Consider the following 7,277-nt stretch of genomic DNA (forward strand, 5'->3'; position numbering starts at 1 on the left):
CATTGCTTATAATGCCCAGCCTATGGTATGTCTAGGTTTTTGTCTGAAGAAACTAGATGTTGAGAAGTCTCACTATCAGCATGAGTAAAGTTGAGGAAGGAATAAGTCTGGGATACAGATGGGGGTGTAGATGGAAATTAATATGTATTTTTAGCTGCTTTTTGCTTGACAGAAGTCTATTTACAAACAACACAATATTTTACATATAAGAAAAGGTCTTACATAGGCAGTGGTATGTGTAACCTGGAAAATTTGGAAATTGCTATAAAAATGATCCCACTCAGTAACCCTTATCTAATTTTTTTTTTTAATTAACCTCTGACTTTTTATTTATTTATTTTAGAGACACAGAGAAAGGCAAAGATAGAGAGAGAGAGAGAGAGAGAGAGAGAGAGAGAGAGAGAGAGAGAGATAATGAGCACACCAGGGCCGCTAGCCACTGCAAATGAACTCCAGACACATGTGGCTTAGGTGGGACCTGGAGAATCAAACTTGGGTTTCTTAGGCTTCGTAGGCAAGTGCCTTAACTGTTAAGCCATCTCTCCAGCCACTCTTTGGTAATTGTTACTCACATCTAGATGTCAACACAAAGTCTGGCTGTGTGAGGCTAGTCTAGTATCTATTAGTGTCAGTAAATTTGGCTTTGTTGTAAGGAAAGATAATACATATGTCCTGATTTGTGTCTATAAAAGTCAGCACACTTCAGACACATGCAGAATTTTCACTGTGAAGAGCCATCACAAATTAGGATGCTGTTGTGACATTCTCAAAAATTCATCAGATTGAACATCATATGACACAATTTTAGATCTGAACTCTGTTATTTATAGATGAGTGTGGTCTTGCATCATTACTTCAGATGTTTTGTTCATTTTACATTGATCCTTATCAGTTCCACTCACACTTCATTTGTGGCTGTTTTGGAAGTTACAAAGGCAGCTCTTTCTGTTGAGTGATTGGAAAATGCAGGTTATTAGAGGGTCTGCCAAGTGTTGCACAATGGATAGATCCATGTTTCAAACAACTTTGAAGCCCACTGATGTTGATTTGTACTTACAAAGTCTGATAAGGTCTGGAGCAGTAGCAATATGTGTTTAGTGGGATATATTACTTATGTTTTACTTCAGACATATCATTAGTGTTATAAGACCCTTGTTATCAAAAGAAAACATCCACTGGATTTGATTGTGCTGAGAACTACTGACATATATTTTGATAAATGATGCTACCAAAAGAGGCCACTTAGGACCTATGGTCATACATCACAAGCAGAGGGTTGAAAGAAGATGTCTATCTTAAAACTTTGTACTTGGAGCTTTTTTTTTTGTTTGTTTGTTTTGTTTTTGAGATAGGGTCTTGCTCTAGTCCAGGCTGACCTGGAATTCATTATGTAGTCTCAGGGTAGCCTCAAACTTAGGTGATTCTCCTACCTCTGCCTCCCAAGTGCTGGGATTCAAGGCATGCATCACCATGCCCAGTGAACTTGGAGCTTTTTTTTTTTTTTTAATCTATGGTATTATGAGTTCTTATTTTTGTAATAAAATCTATAGTTGGCTTGACTATATATAACATTGTATTGTATTTTTTATTTAAAAGTTTTGTACTATATGATTACTTAAATTATAATTCATTTAACATTTCTTTACTAAAAAATCCTCAAGACAAATGGAACAACTACCTCATTCCTCCCTTGGCCTTTGAAAAAACTCTTGTGGTCAGACATACCTCAAAGGATTATTTTGAAGAACAATCAAGCTTTAATGATTTTAATGATACTAACACTCTGTAGGGTTAAAGAGAAATTTCTGAAACTCTTGATCAATTAAGAGCACAGAGATTGGATTTCTTTTTCTTTTTCTTTTGATAAATACAAAACTCTTTATTCTTTATTCTCTGAAGTGTTATGGAACTAGGTTATATATGGTGTTGTTACAAGACAATATAATTTAAAAAATTTATATTTTTTGCAAGCTGGGAAAGGGAGAAAGAGAAGGAGAGGGAAGAAGAGAGAGAGAGAGAGAGAGAGAGAGAGAGAGAGAGAGAGAGAGAGAGAGAGAGAGAGAATGGGCACATCAGGGCATCTTGCTATTGCAAAGGAACTCCACATGCCTGCACCACTTTGTGCATCTGGCTTTATGTAGTAGGTACTGGGAATTGAGCCCTAGCTGTCAGGCTTTGTAAGCAAGTACCTTTAACCACCATACCATTTCTCCAGTCCACAAGAAAATAATTTAATTTTCAGCTGAACATTTTTTTCCTCCCAACCAAATAGTTGTTTGACTTGTACCTTCAGGATTGACTTCTGTTTAAAATATTTCTGTTTGTGTATTTTACATGTTACCCATGCATGGTGCACCTATATGGGTAAATACTATTTTCCTACCTTATTTTCTTATAAGAATAAGCTGAAGAAGATACCAGTTCAAAATGAACAAATGTCTATGTATTTATTTACTAAGAGTGCTTTCTCCATGGGATGAAAGAAAGTGAGCATTCTGAAATTGCAACATTAGAATGAGATTTTTCATTTATAAAGACCTAACCCTTTTATTTTTTATTTTATTTTTTTTTCTTTTCTCTTTTTTTTTAAAAATTAGTTTTCTATTCAGCAAATACATGCAGTTTGGTACCATTGTTAGGCTCATCCATGACCTTCCCCCTCCCCATTGGCCCCTCCTTGTTGAGGAATATGGGTCATGTCTTATGAAGTTAGCCCACAGTTATTGGTATGATAAATGTCTCGGTATATCCTGACCCAACATGTGGCACAGAGACTGGATTTCTTTTCTTAAAATTATTGCCTTGTTAAAAGATTTACGAGAGAGAGAGAGAGAGAGAGAGAGAGAGAGAGAGAGAGAGGAGAGAGATAGGGGAAAATAAACAGGTGAACCAGGGCCTCTAGCCACTGCAAACTAACTCCAGACACCACCAAGAGTCACTTTGTGCATCTGGTTTATGTGGGTACTGGGTAATTGAACCTACATCCTATGACTTTGCAGGCAAGCACCTTAACCACTAAGCCATCTCTCCAGCTCCCAAATTATTGCCTTTTAAGTTGACATATAATCATTTGTATATTTATGGGTACAATGTGATACTTTGACTCATTAGATAGATGTTATGATGCAGAGATTTTATTTGCTTTTCTTTGCTCAAAGCCAGCAATATTTTTTCCCCCCAGTTTTCTGTTACCTTTCAGGCTGTAATTAACTGAAAGAGGCATAAGACCTAACTCAGCATTTCCATAACCATGTCTAACAAGTTGGTTAGATAGCAATAGACTATTATTTCATGTTTAGGAACTGACATAAGATATTGGAAAAGAGGATTTTATTTTCTTAAATTTTTTGTGCATGTTTTTGTGGCTTGAGTATATGTGTATGCATATTCATATGGGGGTGGGCACATATGTGTGCAGGTGCACATTCACGTGTGTTCACATGTGTGGAAGTCAAAGAATAACCTATGATATCTTCTGGTTGCTGTCCACCTTGTTTTTTGAGGCAGGGTCTCTCAAAATCCACAGCCAGCAAGACCATAGGATCTTCCTGTCCCTGCTTTCCTGGTTCTGGGATTCTATGCATATGCTGATATGCTTAGCTTTATATCTGAACTTGGGTTCTCTTGCTTACATGGCAAGCACTTTTACCACTGGTAGTGAGGTGCATGGCTGAAGACAACTGTTCATCTCATCATTTTATCCTGGGTTTTCTTGGTACTATGGCTCAAGAGGGTGTTTTGGCTTATTGCTGAGTTTTAGTATATTCTACTATTACTTTTTGTGGAGAATTGCTGGGTGAGTTTTGATTATGGCAGTGGAACTGGAGACCTCACCATATTCTTCCATCTTGTGCACAGTAAAGCTATTGCATAGTTTTGTTGCTTTGATATGCTAGGGACTTACTGACCCTGAGGCCTTTGTCCTCAGCAATAAGGCTGAAAACCTTGTGGAGGCAAAGAAAAAAAAAAAAAAATCCTACCACCTAGCAGAAATCTCAACAAACAGAAAGAACCTCATAAAATTTACTGAATAGAAGATTAAAATACTAGTCTTGGGCTGGAGAGGTGGCTCTGTGGTTAAGGCATTTGCCCCAAAAACCTTGCAACAGAGGTTTGCAAATCCAGATGCACAAAGTGGTGCATGCTTCTGCAATTCGTCTGCAGTGGCGGAAGGCCCTGGCGTGTTTATTCTCTCTCTATCTTTCCTTGCAAGTAAACTTTAAAAAATATTTTAAAAAATTCTTGTTCTTAGGTAGGGCATGGTGGCACACACCTTTAACCTAGCACTTTGGGGGACAGAGGTAGGAGAATAGCCTCAAGGCCACCCTGAGACTACATAATGAATTCCAGGTCAGCCTGGGCTACAGCAGGATCCTACCTCAAAAAAAAAAAAAAAAAAAAAAAAAAAAGGCTAAATTACTTTCTAGAACTAGCAAATGAGTTACCTGAAGAGTCTACCTTTCTTGGCCATTAGTTTTCTGCCATAATCACTCCAGAGACATGTAGGCAACCCCCACAGTACAGAGGCTGTTGAAGTTATTCAAACTCACGCCTTCTACCTTGCCTGTTCTTTTCTTCAGAAAATAAAAGATTGATTGATTTTCCTTTCCATTTTGACTGACTGTGGAACTTCCCCGTGAGCCCCTTTGTGTCACGGATAGCCTCCTTCTGTTGGGGATCTGTGAGTAGGACAAAGTGTCTTTTCAGTGATGTTTATTTCCCAATCTATTGGCCTCAAAATGCCTGTGTCATAATTGTCAGTAATATTTCTGTGACTATGACAGAAATCTGAGACAGTTCCCAGTTTGGGGGTTTCAGGGTCCAGCCACTGGCATTGGCTCAGATTTTGGTGGCATCACATCATGGCAGATGGCAGTGGTGGGATCACATGCAGGAGCTAGCAAGCATGGTTTCATTCAAAACCAGGAGCAGAGAGAAAGAGACTGATGGTTCACTATTCCCTTTTGAGGGAATGCCCCAATGAATGCCACCAGGGCCTCCTGCTGGATCCCACCTGTGAAAGGTTCCACCATCTCCTAATAGCACCACTTTGATCAAAACCATCTCTGGGGACACTAGCAGCAAGGATCCTACATGTTAACAAACCTTCAGAGGTACAGCCCTTTCCCCTTCCTTTATACTTCATTGGCTGTGTGGGGGACATTTGATTGAGGCTGAGTAACATTTCAACAAGAGTTGCAGCTATTTCTTGGCCACAGACTAGTGGCCAGGTGCTTGGAGGACACAACAATGGACAAACTATTCCTGCTCTTACAAACACAGATAAATCACTAATAAATACAAGCTCTGCCAGATCTATGATGGAAAGCAGGCTAGGAGGGTAGAGAGTGATAAGGGACCATTTTATACAGAATAATGAGAATGGATATCTGAGCAGAGTCTGGAATGAAAGTTGAGTTTGGCTAAGTAGTTGCATTGCGGGCTGTGCTCACATCTGGGAAGAGAGCCTGTGGTTAGTATCTGGGACCTCTCAGAATACTCAGTAGTCTCAGGGGAAATACTTTCACATTCTCATAGTTTTTGTTGAAGGAAGAGGAAAAAAGATGAGGGTTTAAAAATAGGTGAAGGAGAAAGTTTGTCTTAAGCTAATAAGGTGAAAGAATGATAGAGGAGGACAGCCAGCATCTTCCTCTGGCCTCGCCACTTGTGCACACATGCACCCCCCCCCCACACACACACCACATACTACAGCATACACACACAGAAAAAAATGTAAGGGGGAAAAGAAGTAATCATAAGAAGAAAAAAAATGAAAGAAAAGAAAGAGAAGAGAGGAGAGGAGAGGAGAAGGAAGAGGAAGTAGAGGCAGGAAGTAGGTATGTGCAGTGAATTTTGGCTTCACTGTCAGTGTTTGTCTGGTAACTACTATTTGTCTCCAAAATTGTAAAATCTCTAAAACGCGTTAGCCAAAAGTCTCCTTTCAGGTCATTCTTGCCATCCTGCCAGTGAGTGCGGTTAGTAATTCTGTGACCTTGAAGGTTAGATTCACATCTCATAGGCATAACTATGTTAGCTGTACAAAGAAGAAAATGTGCATTTGGTTTCACTTTTAATATCTATGTATTTTAATATTTATACACATTCATAGGTGAACTTATACAAACTCACAGATGAAATTTAACGTGAAAAACTCTTTTGTGCTTCATTTACTCAAAATGAAGAAGTCACTTGAAGTATAAATAAATTCATTTATTTTTTGGGGGGAGTAACATGAAAAAATGAATGAATGAAACTATTCAAATTGCATATCAATTTATTTGTGATGATATAAATTCAGTTCAGTAAGTATGGGAATAGATGGATGTTAATAGGGCTACTAAGAGTGTGTTGGCAAGATTAGTTCAGAGGAATCTTATATCCTTCATGAGCCAATTAAAAATGTTCCTAAAAATTTAAATAATCACATGAAAAACATACAGACATTTAATCTACAAGTCTTTAAAACATTAAACAAGTTAAATTTTATGGACTGTACTTAATGCTTAGCTATTTGCTTTCATTGAAACATTAGATTTTCAAGAAATGTTTTATTTGTGAATATTTCACATCTGATGAGTAGACCTCAAATAAGCAGAAGTTTTCTTTATTACTCTATGTAGTTAGGAAAGGGGACTTATTTGGGGTCACGTTTTATAGCATTCATAATCAATAATAGATACTAAAACAGATACATTAAAATAAAAATAGCAGGGATGGAGGGATGGCTTAGCTCTTAAGGCACTTGTCTGCAAAGCCAAAGGACATAGGTTCAACTCCCCAGGACCCATGTAAGCCAGATGTATAAGAAGGCACATGCATTTGGAGTTCATTTTCAGTGGCTAGAGGCCCTAGCATGCTCATTCTCTCTCTGTCTATCTCTTCTCTCTCTCTGCTTGCAAATAAATAAATTTATTAAATTAAACTAATAAAAAGAAGAAGAAAATAAAAGTAGCAAAGAAAAAAGCATTAGTGAAAATATGATCTCTTTTTTCATGTGTAACTATTCTGATTATGAATCTATAAGTTGGAAGTGAAGGTGTTAAAGAATGATGTAGAAGAATGATTCCTGAGCCCTTTGAAGACTGGATTTGTTGACAGTTTGTTAATGCCAAACATTAAATATTGTAATTATCAAAACTTAATAATGTGATAATACTCATTTCTGAAAATAAATATTTTTATTTACTCTATTACCTCAGAAGTTCAATTTATAAAGTGTAGTATAAGGCTGTGGTTATAAATTTGGCTAAATATTTAATTTTTATTTATTTATTTTT

Source organism: Jaculus jaculus, chromosome 1 (genome assembly GCF_020740685.1).
Source record: "Jaculus jaculus isolate mJacJac1 chromosome 1, mJacJac1.mat.Y.cur, whole genome shotgun sequence".
Lineage (NCBI taxonomy): Eukaryota > Metazoa > Chordata > Mammalia > Rodentia > Dipodidae > Jaculus > Jaculus jaculus.